At 40.4% G+C, this 15531-nt stretch overlaps 1 protein-coding gene across 4 annotated transcripts in view; it reads right to left on the reverse strand.

Annotated features, from left to right (window-relative positions):
• Nucleotides 1–11218, reverse strand: part of CCSER2 (coiled-coil serine rich protein 2) — a 110460-nt gene extending 99242 nt beyond the window's left edge. The window contains exons 1-2 of one of the 4 annotated variants that reach the window (XM_074232563.1): nt 11121–11214; nt 5287–5428 (exon numbers count right to left, since the gene is read on the reverse strand). The gene's annotated coding sequence lies outside the window, so the exon portion shown is untranslated. Of the gene's footprint in view, nt 1–5286; nt 6361–11120 lie in introns of those variants that run through there. The other 3 variants (XM_074232566.1, XM_074232565.1, XM_074232564.1) reach the window with 3 other exon arrangements.
• Between the last annotated feature and the right edge of the window lie 4313 nt (nt 11219–15531).

A 15531-nucleotide genomic window follows, 5' to 3' on the forward strand; every position in this document is an offset into this window, starting at 1 on the left:
GTCCTTTTATAACTATGATGCATAAGGACATCTTGCAAACTGTCATGGTTAATGTGTTTCCTAATGTATCCAAATTTAACAATCTATTAATTCTAACTAATAACAACAATATTTCAAAAAATTAATTTCTCTTTCATATGTGGAGTAAAAATTCAAATCCATACACTCCAAGGGAAATAGGACTACAAATTATATTAGCAAACACGAGATGATATGCCACTAGCCATAGGTACAATTCTATATTTTTGCATTGCTAAGCAAACTCCTGTGCCATGAGGAAGTTTTAGAGAAATTTAGCACAGACAACATTAAATTTTTTCTTATGGAAAAATACAATTGCAGAGTTTTTCACATTCACTGAAATCTTTCCTTCTTTTATCCATAACTACATCATATTCCTTCTTCAAATAGGCCTTACAAATTTTATATTTTTGCAATTCTAATAATCTAGGTGGAAAGGGGAATCTAAATATTGGTTTATATCATAAAGGAGTATATATAGGCCAATTATCAAGTTAAAAAATGTTCAAATGTTTTATGAGGTTTCACATGAAAATCAGTAAGAACGTAAACTTCAAAATATTTAAAGAAATTAAGTTTTATAAGAATAGCTAGAAGAAGAATAGTACCTAGAAGAGTTCTCAAGTATATAGTCAAGTATAAAAACTTGGCAAAGAAACATATACTTTTTGGTTTGATTGCCTCAAACGAGAACAGAAACCCTCACTATTAAGAAACTGTCTCAATCTTTACAACTAACGTTTCTGGCAAAGGACGCATTTCTAAAATATACAGAGAACTGAGTCAATTAAAAAAAAAAGCCATTCCTTAATTGACAAATGGTCAAAGGATATGCAAAGCCAATTTACAGATGAAATCAAAGCAATCCATAGTCATATGAAAAATTGCTCTAAATCATTACTTATTAGAGAAATGCAAATTAAAGCTTCTCTGAGGTATCACCTCACACCTCTCAGACTGGCCAATATGACCAGAAAGGATAATGATCATTGTTGGAAGAGTTGTGGGAAATCTTGGACACTATTACACTGTTGGTGGATCTGTGAACTCATCCAACCTTTCTGGAGAGAAATTTGGAACTATGCCCAAAGGGCAACAAAAATGTGCATACCCTTTGACCCAGCAATACCACTACTGGGTCTATACCCTGAAGAGATTATGAAAAAGGGTAAAAACATCACTTGAACAAAAATATTCATAGCAGCCCTGTTTGTGGTGGCAAAGAATTGGAAATTAAGTGAATGTCCTTCAATTGGGGAATGGCTTAGAAAACTGTGGTATATGTACATCATGGAACACTAATATTATATTAGAAACTAGGAGGGATGAGAATTCAGGGAAGCCTGGAGGGATTTGCATGAACTGATGCTGAGTGAGATGAGCAGAAACAGAAAAACACTGTACACCCTAACAGCAACATGGGACTGATAATCAACCTTGATGGACTCACTCATTCCATCAGTGCAACAATCAGGGACAATTTTGGGCTGTCTGCAATGGAGAATACCATCTGTATCTAGAGAAAGAACTGTGGAGTTTGAACAAAAACCAAGGACTACTAACTTTAATTTAGGGGAAAAAAAAACCTGATATCTTATTGTCTGACCTTGCTATCTCTTATACTTTATGTTTCTTCCTTAAGGATATGATTTGTCTTTCATCATATTCAATTTGGATCAATGTATACCATGGAAATAATGTAAAGACTGGCAAACTGCCTTCTGTGGGGGGTGGGGGAGGGAAGTAAGATTAGGGGGAAAATTGTAAAACTCAAAAATAAAATCTTTAAAAAAGAAAAAAAAAATTTCTACCAGATGACTAAAGTGTTATTCTAAGGGTGCTTGTTTTTTTTAAAACATGATTAGCAACTGACCAATATTTTATTCATTAGAAACTTCATAAGTACATGGAAAAATCACTAATACTTCATAGATTTAAAGAATCTCAGAACTGGATGGAAATATAGGAATTCAGTCCAGTCAGTACCTGAACAAGATTTCCCCTCTACCATAGGGTCATCACTGGGAGTCCTTCTATGCTGAAATATTTACTGTTTTCTGAGACTATATACACCCTAGAAACTCTAAGAAAGAAAAATAGTTTCTGAAATGAGGATTGTACATCAAATTTTCATCCCCAGTATTTTCCCTAAAAATACTTATTTAACATTTAAAAAAAAAAGGAATCAAGACTCCTTTGTCTCAACACTCCACTTTTTATCTGGGAAATCTGATAACATTTTCTAGAGTCATAAATTTTTAGATTTGGGAAGAATCATATCACTGAAATAACTTAATTCAACCAGCACATAAATGGGAATACTCTTTAGCATCCTTCAGCTTATAGCAACCTCAACCTGAGAGAGCTCTGCCTCTAGAGGCAGGGCACTCAACTCTTTGTTGTTGTTCAGTCCTTTTTTCAATAACATCTAACTCTTCATGTACTCATTTAGGATTTTCTTGGTAGAGATAATATTGAAGTGTTTTGCCATTTCCTTTTCCAGAATCAACTTTTAGATCTCTAATTAATGGGATATGTTTTCCTTAAACTGAACAAAATCTACCTCTGCAATTTCCACCTTTTGTTCCTAACCACTGGACCAGTCAGAACATGTAATGCCTATCCTAATGTAAGTCCATCAAATTCTTGAAGACCGCTACCACTGCCTTCTTCTCCATTCCCCTTCCCCCACGACATCTTTTCTTCTCTATGCTGAGTTCCCCTAGTTCTTTCACTTGACTCTCATATGGCATGGCTTAAAATATACATCCTGGCAGCCATGTTCTAGCCTGTCAATAGCTTTCTTAAGGTGTATCATCAAAAGCAAAAGTTATATTCAGTCATTGATTATTATTATTATTCTTTGGATCTGAGGTAGATTCAATCAGTTCTAAATTTCCCCAACTATTCTATCATCTACATTCATCTTCCCATTTTGTCTAGGAGGATAGCATAAGAGATTTTGTCTAAACCTTTGCAAAAATCTAAGTTCAAATTTATCTACCTTATTTCTATGAGTGACCACTCTAGTGAGCCTGACAAGAAAAGAAATGAGATATGACTGGTATGATCTCATCCTGAAGAAACCATACTAGCTCTTAAGTCATCACTACTTTCCTTTCTAAGCTTCTTTTTGATAATAAATACTAGTTTTTCAGGAACTGGCACTTCAACCTCATTATTTTCTTCCCTTTTGAGAAACTTGTAAAATATTTTCTTTTCTATAATCCTGCTGCCTCTTCTTCAAGGTAACTAACACTGCTCAATAATTATAGACATCATGTTTTTTGCTACCATGCAATGTCAAATGACTGAGGTTAGGGACTTGAAAGACAGCAGCTAAATAATCATAAAAAAGTCTTACTAATCTAGGATTCTGAAATCATGTAACTTTTAAATATGCATGTGGATAAATGCTGAAAAACTTTATAAAATGTAACTGGAAAAATAAAGTATCAAATGAAAAAACAAATCTTGGATTCCAATTCCCTATTAAGTACTCTTACTCTCTCTTTTCTAGTCTAAAGACCATTCTCCGGAGACAAAAAAATAGTAGAAAATACATTGGATTTGGAGTCAGTTTCTGCAGGTTCAAATCTTGACTTTGTTATTTAAGTCACATCTTTTCCTAATCTGTAAAATAAGGGGTCACATTGTATGATCTCTAAGGCCCTTCTATATCTAAATTAAGCATTTTTTTTCTTTGCCTAATCTCTTTGTTTGTTTAATCCTAACCACACACATACTCTTTGATTGTTCTCTTTTCTCAAATATACCTAGAAAAAAATCTCTTTATCCTTAAGCTCTCTCTGAGAGTTTGATGTTATTATGGGACTATAAATATTTTTAATTAAATCAACATTTTAAATTACACTTGGCCATTGACTTCCTTATCTTTTTACTTAGGCATTTTCCAAGAGCTTTTCCTTTCCTTTGCAATTTTTTATTATATTTCAGTTTATGTCTCAGGACTCCACCTAGACCACATGAATATAAGACCATGTAATGCCACCCAAACTTTTTCTGAATCCTTTAATATTTACACCTAAAACTATGTCATAATAAGCCCAATTTTCCTCTCCTCCTTAATCAAAGTCTAATATAGCAGTTACTTTCCCCTTTTTTTCATTTTTTTTTCCCTGTATAACTAACTGTATGTAAAAAGAGTAACTCTATGGTCTTTTCCAGCTCTAAATCTATAATTCAAAATAGCAATTTCCTTTGTCATTCATTTGACTTTTTAAAAGTTAAAAATTATCATTAGGAACAAGACATGAATTCACTAGCTTTGCTTCTAGAAAAGAGAAATAAAGCATGAACAAATCTTGGATCTTTTTACCATCCAAAAAAAATAAATAAAAGACAAGAAAATCTATCAACCCTCATGCTTATTTTTTAAAAGTTTTATGAAGATAAATCCACATTCATATCAAGGGAATAGTTAATGGAAGTATAATGGAAAAACAAAGCTTTTCAAAACAATATTCCATAGGAGATTATATCTTTCAAGTCCCCAAACTGACCTAACAGTATAAAGTTTGTTGACATGAAAAAAACATATTTAACTCATTAGAGTAAATCACCACCTTAAAGAAACTTTTCTAACAAAATGTCTCCCCTTTATCTGCCACAATCACTCAAGATGTCCTGAAAGATGTAACAGAGTTAACTTTGTTCTATGAACCTTTAATTATCAATATCAAATGAAGCATAAAATAGGGGAAGATAAATGCTTGCCTTAGACATCCATCACTTCTGAAATACAACCAGCACTGAGCATGACATTATGGTCAATGCATCAAGCACCACAATGTCATCCTCAAGTAGGAATATCTAGAAGATATCATCTATTGAGAAGAATCCCTCTTCAATTTGTACCACAGGCAGGTGATCCTTCAAAAAGAAATTCCAAAGGTGCTCCAGGTAGCAAGCACTGAATCACATTAAAAAATGGCAGATGGAATAATAGGGACAGCTAAGTGCCATGAGACTAGAGTTCAAATTCAACCTCAGACATTTCCTAGGTATGTGACCATGGGCACTTAGGCTCGTTCTTGCTCAATTTACTCAAGAGTAAAATAAGGATAACAACAGCATCTACCCTCTAGGCATGTAGAAAGGATCAAATGAGAGAATACTTGTAAAGCATTTGGCACAATGCCTCACACTTAGAAGTTGCTTATATAAATACTAGAGCAGTAGTGCATAGATAAGAGTTCAGGAAGACTCATCTTCCAAAGTTCAAATCTGGTCTCAGACACTTACTAAGTGTGTGACCCTGGGATAGTCACTTCACCCGGTTTGACTCAGTTTCCTCATCTGTAAAATGAGTTGGAGAAGGAAATGGCAAATTCTGTATCTTTGCCAGGAAAACTCCAAATGGGATGAACGGTAGAATTAGTCATGACTGAAAACAAATGAACAAAACACAAATCATTATTAGAGTGAAAGTGCATTTTAATCAAATGACTATTTATAAATATAACAGTCATCTTACTTTCTAAGTCTAAGTTATCATCAAATTATAAGAAAGGATAAAGAGTAGGTAAATTTGGGGAATTACAACAGCAGCTCTCACCCCACCTTTTAAACACGTTTGACTCTGGACAAGTATAAAAGCAATTACATTGACTATCATTATTTTGTAGATAAGTTTAATAAATACATGGCCATTAAAACTACCTCAAATTGGCAAACAAAACTTCCTTGCTAAGCAAAGATGAGGGCAGATAAAGCCAACAGCAGAAGTTTGGAGTATAGGTTGACTGAAAGTATTACAAGAAGTTGGAGATAAAGAACTTGCAGAAAGCTTGCTCTGAGATTCAGCTAAACCAGATGATTCTGCTAATACTTGTAACAAAATAGAGGAAATCAACAAACATTTCTTACAACAAGGAACTGTTCCCACCCCTTTTCTTTCTGGGGAGGAGAAAAAGTACATATATATGTAAGGCAGGTATAATATTTTTCTATCATACCACTGGGAAAGGGTATCTACTACCCATCATTCCCTGAGGAAAAAGACAGCAGAAAAAAGATCAATGTGTGAATCCTGAAATGTGGTAGGTGTTTTTGGAGCTTTATACATTACTAAGAAATCATGCTGTTTCAATGCTGTCCCTGGTTTAAAACTCTTTAAATAATTAACAACTAACTAGGCTTGAATTTACTTCATTATTTCCCAGTTTAAAAAGGGGGTAGGGAGATCAGGCACTGTCACTGAATTACCCATCAAAATCCCTAATACTATTCCCTGAACTTAGGAAGCAGAGGAGACCTATAAACTATAGATGAGAAATACAACAGATATATTAGAATTTTCATATTAGAAATATTTCACATCTATTTTCATAGAACTTTAAAATCAAACAGTTGTTTTTTTTTATTCATTCTCAGTATCCAAAATACTAAGGAAATGGCAAGAGGTTAAGAAAATGAAATAACAGGTATAAAATACAAAAATAATAAAGTGAGAAAAATCTGGTGGAAAAGAATCAAAAAGCAGTATTATTAAAAAAAAAAATACACACAGGGGCCAGCTAGGTGGCACAGTGAATAGAACACCAGCCCTGGAGTCAGGAGGACCTGAGTTCAAATGCAACCTCTGACACTTAATAACTGCCTAGCTTGTGTGACCTTGCATAGGTCACTTTACCCCACTGCCTTAAATAAAAGAAAAAACAAGAAATGACAAAAAATACACTCAGGAATCCTTTATAAACCAAAGTGTGACCTTGTTAAAAGGATGCCTAGAGATGACTTAAGAGAAGTTCTCCCAGAAGAATATGACAAACTGAAAAACCTGAGTAGTATAAAATACAAGAAATTCGGGGCGGCTAGGTGGCGTAGTGGAAGGGTATAAACAAATGACCTCTTACATGCAATAGCCACTAAAGGAATAGATGTCTGACAATTAAGATATCCCACCAATAATGTTCAGGATTGTGGGCAGGCATACATTATATATGGTGGTGTGAAGGAAAGGCAAACCAATGATTTACTCCCACAAGACCTATATATGCACTTATACAGCACAATACAATAAATTAAGTCACTGAAATAAATAATATATTACAAAAGTATCTTCATCGATTTTTTTAAAAAGTAAAAACATAAAGACTAGAATGTGAACCCAGAATAATCCAACACTTGAGGGCATCAAATAGCCACTGCTCCACAGTAATGCATTTTAAAATTATTTTTAAAAAGGTTTGTTGTAGTAGTTAACAATTAGATAAAAGACTGCAGCAGCAATGCCTTCTTTTGTCCATATACACTAAAGGAAACTACATCATAAAACAGTTTGACATAAAGTGTTTTCCCATTGAAATAATGTTATGATTGTGGGGTGAGGAGGTAGTGTTCCCATTCAAGGGTTTACCAAATAAATTACAGATATGACCAAAATTCTAAGCAGTTAACTCATCCTCACATTCTTAAAAATTATGCCAGCAGAATATAAGTTCTAGCTGGGCTGGTCCTGTACAACTAGAAAAGCTCTCACAGAACCCTGATGGTGTACTATTTGTCTTGTCATCTGAGGATGACTTGACAGCATGTTGGCTGAAAAATGATTAATTTTTCAGCCTCAGTACCTAAACACACTCAATTAAATTTTATCAAGAGGATTACATCTGCCTAAGAGAAGTGGTGTACCAACACTAGTGTTGCTGCTCACAAATCCATTTGTTATGTGCCAGTCATTTGACTAAGTACTAAGGGATACAAAGAAAGGTAAAAAAGTCTCCACTCTCAAGGGGCTCAATCTAATGGGAAAAACAAACTCATAACTAAATACTGGAAGCAATGTTAAAGGGAAGACAAGGGAAAAGGTTTTTTGCAGGAGGCAAAACTTTAGCTGAGACCTGGAGGAAGCCAGGAGACAAGGGAAGAGGAGTGAGAACATTCTAAGTATGGGTGAAAGGATACAAAACAATCTGCCAAAAAAGCAGAGAGAATTTCTATAAGCATCTATAAATAATTTAAACTTTATTTTTAAAAAATTTCTAATTTCCACAAAATGGATTATTATAAATTATACATTCAGCACTTGAAAAAAAAAGGACTCCACTATCTCAACAATGGGACCTAAAAATTAATATGCTAGCTACTGAAAACAGTACCCATTTTAATTAACAATAATTTTCCTTATTTTTTTTAGAATTTAGAGGAGCATTGGTTATCCCTGGTATTTTAATAAATCTACATAGGAAAATGTAGAAAACTGTCTTCCTTTTCTCTAAAGTTCCTTATATCAGGCAAAAAGATTTTAAAACATTTTTAGATCTTAAAGTTAGGGTTAGAATAGAAAAACACTTTTCAAAAGTAGCCTGCAATTCCAACTAATTTTCACTAGATGACAGGCTAGTACCTTAGCAAACTGACATAAAGGCATTAAAGACTGAAAAATGTAGTTCTTTATGAGACCATGTAAAATGATGGATTTATCACTAAAGGAGTAACAAAAAGTGTTCTCTAAGGTACTTACCATGTAACAATGTTTACATATGGTTGTCAAAGCTGCCCTACCAGTCCATCAGGAAAGCCCTTTAAACTTTGTATTTCCTACCCGACTCCCAAACACATCACTGTCCACTACAAATGTGTACTTAAAACAAATTCATTCATGAATTTGGATCCATGTCTTGACTATGTTCAAGATGGTCTTTGGTAGAGGATAATGATGTATCTCCATTGAAAATAAGGAGCCCTAGTGTGACACACATCCATTAAAGTCCTATTTTGATACCTCATCCTGATAGGGACATGTTTTAAGGTTCTTGAACAATATGTTAGTGAAGATAAAACTAGCAGATTCTACACCAAGATGAAAAGCATTTGGTATGGTCTTGGTCAAAGGAAGACCTAAAGACAAGTCAGTCAGTTTACACATGCTCATCATCACCAAGGAAATGGGCAACAGTTAATTTTTTTTTTCTTTTCTGTCAAAGCAATTCATACCATCTACAAAGATACGGAAGGGTTTCAAACTTTGTCAGTTTTAGGAGGAAACACACATGGATGAAATTATAGAACCTTAGATAAATGACAATGAATAATATTATTTTGACACTAGATTAAAAGTGCATCAATTGGATAAAATTTGAAAATTCTAGCTAAAAGGTTTAACGTGGATAGAATTAAAGATGAAGCCTAGGATTGAAAAAAAAATGACAACAGTGAAAAGAATATGGAAGAAAAAAGGTAACAACTATGAAGAAAATGATGAAGGAATGATAGATGATCAAATGGTTTGAGGTTTTAAAAATTGGAAGGCATTAGTAAAAACTGCAAAATACAGAATTTGGAAGGCCTGCAATTTCATAGGAATGCAGAACTCCCAGTATGAACACTCCCTCATCAATGCAGATCAGCAATTCAGTAGTTTTAGAGTCTTAAAGAATTCCTTGGGACTTTATTGATATGTTGCTTTGTTTTGCTATGCTGCCTTTTTTCCCCTTGTTTTTTTTTTTGTTATAAGGGAAAGTTTCTTGGGAAGGGATATATGTGTAAATCAAAGTGCTATAAAAGCAAAAGATATCAAAAAATTAGCTATTCTTGGGGCACTGAGAGTTTAAGTAATTTGCTTTGTCACACAGATAGTTGGTATCAGAGGCAAAACCTGGTCTTCCTGACTCCTGAAAACAGAACCTTGACTCACAAGATGTCTCTTAACAGTAACATATAAAAAAAAGAAAAAAAAACTTCAAGGGTATTAATCTTAAAAGTTTATATTCTTATGGTATAGCAATCACAAGCATGAAAGCATGAAATACGAATGGTATCATTTTGGAACTGTCCTGTTAAATTCAGGAATCTTATTCAGTTAAAATGGTACAGGCAGATATAATATTGTTTGCCATAACATAATTACAAAGTTCATTGTACCTAGGAGAGGATGAAACTATGAAGTCAGGAAGATAACAGAATCTACCACAAAACTGTGGTCTAAGAAATCTGGTTCCTGGACACTCTTGCCAAAAGAAAAACTGCTTGTGTAACATTTTAATGCATAGAGGAAAGTGGCAAGAGTCAGCCTCCATCGATTTATATAAATTATGATTTACCTTTACTCAGCATATTTTCTTCTATTATAATTACTATGGATTTCAGTTTTTTACAATTTATAGCTATTTGTCAATTGTCAATCTCTTCCTTTTAGTCAGTATATCTTCTTCTATTAAGCATTATTATGGATTTTGGTTTTTACAATGTATATTGGCTCTTTGTCAATCGCTTCCTTTTAGTCAGCAGACTTTCTTCTATTATAGATTATGATGGACTCTGGTTTTTACAATTCATATCTTTTTGTCATTTGCCAATCTCTTTTAGTCAGCAGCCTTTCTTCTATTATGGATTACGAGGGATTTCGGTTTTTACCATTTCTGTTTGTCAATCTTCTGCTTTTAGTCGGCATATTGTTTCTATGATGGATTTCGGTTTTACAACTGATATCTGTTTGCCATCTGTCAATCTCTTCCTAAGTTTGGAGGGAGCAGCGGACGCAGCACCGGATGCGCAGCGGGACTGACAGACAGCCAGGTTCTGTGGCTATTCTGGGGGCGCCCCTGGGTGAGGGGCGCTTGCTGGCCCTGTGACCTTGGGCAAGTCCCATCCCCTTCAGGCCGCCGCCTGACCTCCGGCCTTCGCTCGGTCAGTGCCCGGCTCTCTGGGTGGGCACACGGGGCCCACGGCGCGGGCACTACACCGGGGGGCGGCCCCGGGCCCCGCGGCCTGAGGAGGCCTCCCGGGCCCGGAGAGAGGAAGGCGCGGAGGGCCGGGCAGGGGCAGGGGCAGGGGCAGTGCCCGGGCCGCGCCCAACGGGGCCGCCCCGCCGCGGGCCGAGCCTCGCCCTGCGCACACGCCCACCCGGCCCCGGCCCGACCCCGGCCCCGGCCCGGCCCCGACCCCGACCCCGACCCCGACCCCGGCCCCGGCCCGGCCCCGACCCCGACCCCGGCCCGGCCCCGACCCCGACCCCGACCCCGGCCCCGACCCCGGCCCCGGCCCCGGCCCCGGCCCCGGCCCCGGCCCCGGCCCCGGCCCCGGCCCCGACCCCGGCCCCGGCCCGGCCCCCGCCCGCTGCCTCAGGCACTCACCCGGGAGGGCGCGGCGGCCCGAGCGGCGTCTCCGGGCCCGGTCCGCCGGGAGGAGCCCGGGGCCGTGGGGCGGAGGCAGGAGCCGCGGGGCCGCAGTCACATGCCCTCCGGCCGGGCCGGCGCGCAGCGGCTGCCCCGAGCCCGGGCTCCTCCTCGCGCCGCCGCCGCCGCCGCCGCCGCCGCCGCCGCCGCCGCTCCCGCAGCCCCCGCAGCCGCCTCCGGCCTCCTCAGCCGCCGCCGCCCCTTCCTCCGCTCCTTCCCACCCCTCCCGCCCTCCCTCCCCGGCCAGAGCCCCGGCCCCGCCCCGCCCCGGGCGCCCCGCGGCCGCGCACGCGCAGCCGCCCCTCGCCCCGCCCCCGGGTCCGCACTGCGCATGGGCGGCCGGCCCCGAGGCTGACCCCGCCCCTGGCCCGCCCCGCCCCGCCTCCCCGCGGCCTGCGCCCCCGGGCCGCGTCTGACAGCTCCGAGCTCCGCACTCGGACAGCCCCGGGCCCGCCACGCCCCGCCCCTCGGCCGCCACGTCCCGCCCCTCGGCCGCCACGTCCCGCCCCTCGGCCGCCACGTCCCGCCCCTCGCCATGCCACGCCCCTCCACGCTCCGCCCCTCGCCACGCCACGCCCTTCCACGCCCCGCCCCTCGGTCGCCACGTCCCGCCCCTCGCCATGCCACGCCTCGCCACGCCACGCCCCTCGCCCGCCACGCCCTGCCACGCCACGCCCCTCGCCCGCCCCGCTCCCTGGAAGGGCCCGCGGCCCAAGGGTCCGCACGGGGGCGGGGCCTACGGAGGCCTCGGGCCGCCCCCCCCCACCGCGGACCCCGGATCGTCTGTGGCCCCCCCACTGGGCCGGGTGACCTTGACCTTGGCTGACGCCCCTCGGGCGAGGCGGGTGACTGCTCCCCACGCGCCTGGCGCCACCCGGCTGGGCCCCCCCGACCCACCCCCACGCACATGTGCCAGTCAGAGCCGCGGGCACGCGCCCAGCGTCGCCCCCCACGGCCCGGCCCGGGGCCCGGGAAGCCCGCGGCCGGCGGGGGCAGGGCCTGGCCCGGGGCGGCGAGCTGCGGGCCTCGAGCGGCCCCGGAGCGGGCACGAGGTGCCAGGAGTGCGCCCCGCCGCCGGGCACGGCCGCCCAGGCGGGCACCCCGGGCCGCTGCCCGCCGCACCGCCGCCGCCCTCTGCCCCTCCCCGCCCCACGCGGATCTGTGTCTCCCTGCGTGGACTCAGATGTGCACGTGGTGGCTCCAGACAGAAAAGAAGCTTCCCGAAGCCCGGGACCGTGAGAGCAGGCCCACGAGTAAGCGGTGCCAGCCATGCCCGCCGATGCCTCGCCGGTGAGAGGTCGTCCTGTGGCTCTGCCGAGCCCAGAGGCCTCTTCATCTCACTCCTTACAAGTCCTGCGTAGGAATGCGCAGGAAAACATGCCGCCTTGATAAAGAAAATACAAATCTACTCCAAGAACCATTGGACTTGGGAGATTCTTGCCTCTTTTAGGTGAGATATTTACTTCATTCCGCCTTTTCCTTTCTCCCACTACATTCCTCTCTCTCCCCTTAATTTTAGTTTTTGAATATCATTCCTTTGTATTCAAATCACACCTGTGCTCTCTATCCATATATATACATATACATATATGCCATTCCTTTGTATTCAAATCACACCTGTGCTCTCTATACATATATATACATATACATATATGCCATTCTTTTGTGTTTAAATCACACCTGTGCTCTCTATCCATATATATACATATACATATATGCCATTCCTTTGTATTCAAATCACACCTGTGCTCTCTATACATATATATACATATACATATATGCCATTCTTTTGTGTTTAAATCACACCTGTGCTCTCTATCCATATATATACATATACATATATGCCATTCCTTTGTATTTAAATCACACCTGTGCTCTATCATATATATCATTCCTTTGTATTCAAATCACATCTGTACTCTCTATCCATGTATAGATATATGTATATGTATAGATACATAGATACACTCCTAATTGCCCTTAGTATGAGAATGTTCTTAATGAGTTCCAAGTATCTTCCCATGTAGGAATATAAACAGTTTAACTTTACTAAATCCCTTATAATTTCCCTATTCTATTTACCTCCTTTTCCATTTGACCAATTTGACTTTTTTATGTGAATTTTTCAGTGAATTTTTCTGCCTCTTTTTCCATTTGGTTTAGTCTGTTTTTTTAAGGTGTTATTTTCTTCATTTTTTTTTCTCCTTTACCAACAAGTTAGCTCATTTTTCATGATTTTTCCTCCACTTCATTTCTCTTGCCAATTTTTCCTCTAACTTTATTTTCAGAATCTTTTGTGAACCTGACCTGAGACCACTCGTATTTTTCTTGGAGTCTTTGGATAGAGGAGCTTTGACTTTGTTATAATCTGTATATGTTTCGATCTTCTTTATCAACATAATAACTTTCTATGATCAGAATTTTATTCTATTGTTTGCCCATCCCCCCAGCCTATTTTCTTGATTTTTAGTTCTTTGTTAAAGTAGGAGGACTCTGCTTCCAGGGTGGAGAACTCAGTGTCCCAAATTTAAGGGTTTTAGGGGCTGCTAGGTGGCGCAATGGATAAAGCCCCAGCCTTGGAGTCAGGAATACCTGGGTTCAAATCCGGTCTCAGACACTTAATAATTGCCTAGCTGTGTGGCCTTGGGCAAGCCATTTAATCCCATTTGCCTTGCAAAAACCTAAAAAAACAAAAAACAACAACAACAAAACAACCAAATTTAAGGGTTTTGTTCAGATTTTTTCAGAGACACTTCTAGGGACTTACGTATTCAGTTTTTCTATGTATGATTTAATAAGAGATATATTTACTCCTCTTCTGGCTTATGCTCTGATCTGTGATTGACTATAAGCACTCTTTTCTGCCCTGGAACATGATGAGGTTCTAGTTCCACTGTGGCTACAAGCTTTGGTGTTCTAGTGCTCCTCCTCACCCTGGGACTGCCACCCAGAACTGTGACCTGGATCTGAGCATGACCAAAGAAACTGATCCCTGTCTCAGTGCTAGCAAAGAGACCCTGTAATCTTCTGACTAGTTGTTTGAGGCTCCCCCCCCCCAACCCTCACCATGTTGTTTGTGGGCTGAGAATTCTAGAAGTAGCTGTTGACTTTCTACATTGTCTTTGGCTGGAAAATTATTTCACCCCATCTTTTTTTTGTGGATTCTTCTGCTCCAGGAATTGTTTTATAGCATCATTTAAAGGTTTTTGAGGGATTTTAGGGAGAGCTCATATATTTCTCCACTGTTTTGGCTCTGCCCCCTATTTATTTTTTTGTTTTTTTTTACTTTTATGAGTTCATTTGTGACTTACTGAATTTCTTTTTCTTATATTGGCTTATTTAAATTCTCTTTCTGGTTTTCTTTATTTGTACATTTTATATTTTTGTTAATATTCATCTGTTTTCTGGGTTCAAGATTAGTCATTGCAAATAATTCTTTCATTGTTGTTTTCATTCATAGTATTATAATCATGTTTATTATTTTCCTGGATCTCCGTATTTTGCTCTAAATTAGCTCATATAAGTCTTCCCATATTTCTCTTAATTACTATTTGTTATTTCTTCTGATTCAATAATAACCTATTCCATTCATGTTGGTAATCTTTAAGGAGACATGCTAACAGAACACATATTTAAAGCTGTTTATCATGAAAATCTGCCCCATATCATCTGTGGCCAGAACTCTAATTTTTCTAGTTGGAAAAATACTTATTCTTGGACTACAACTTAGAATTGGGGTCAAAGGGAAATGGTTTGAGAACTTCTTTTATTCCAGGAGATCTCTGTCTTTCTGTCTTATATATGTGAGGAGCAGGAAGGATTCAAAGGCCTGCCCTTGACTTAGTCATCCCACCAGAGGACAAGGACCATAAAGGTAAGCTGCCTTTAGTGTACTCTTTGTCAGAGTCCCAGCTCAGACCTACCCTACCGATCATGGCTTCTTAAGAGTTTGCATCAAGAACCCCTTTGGCAGTCTTGTGAAGCCTAAGACCCTTTTCAGAATATGATTTGTTGCCTATATTCATATTTGAAGGAAATGCTGTCAGTGAAAGGTTATGGAAAGTATAAAGATGTCATTTTTCCCCCATCCAATTTCATGAAACCTCAGCAATCTATAATAACCCCTTTTATGGTGGAATTAGTCAAAAAAAGGACACAGCCTCCTCATTCACTGTCCTTCACCAGCTTTCCAACTGTGATTCTGTATAGCTTCTCATGCTGCAATAACCTCTCACAGCTAGAATGGGATTACTCTTCTCAGATCTCTTGCTTTCAAAGGCTAATTGTCAGCTGCCTGCTCTTGGGGGCATCAGCTAGTAAAAAGAAGCCTCATCTGTATTGCCTGAGTGATTATTGTTCCATGTCTGGC

Source organism: Macrotis lagotis, chromosome 4 (genome assembly GCF_037893015.1).
Source record: "Macrotis lagotis isolate mMagLag1 chromosome 4, bilby.v1.9.chrom.fasta, whole genome shotgun sequence".
NCBI classification, from domain to species: domain Eukaryota; kingdom Metazoa; phylum Chordata; class Mammalia; order Peramelemorphia; family Peramelidae; genus Macrotis; species Macrotis lagotis.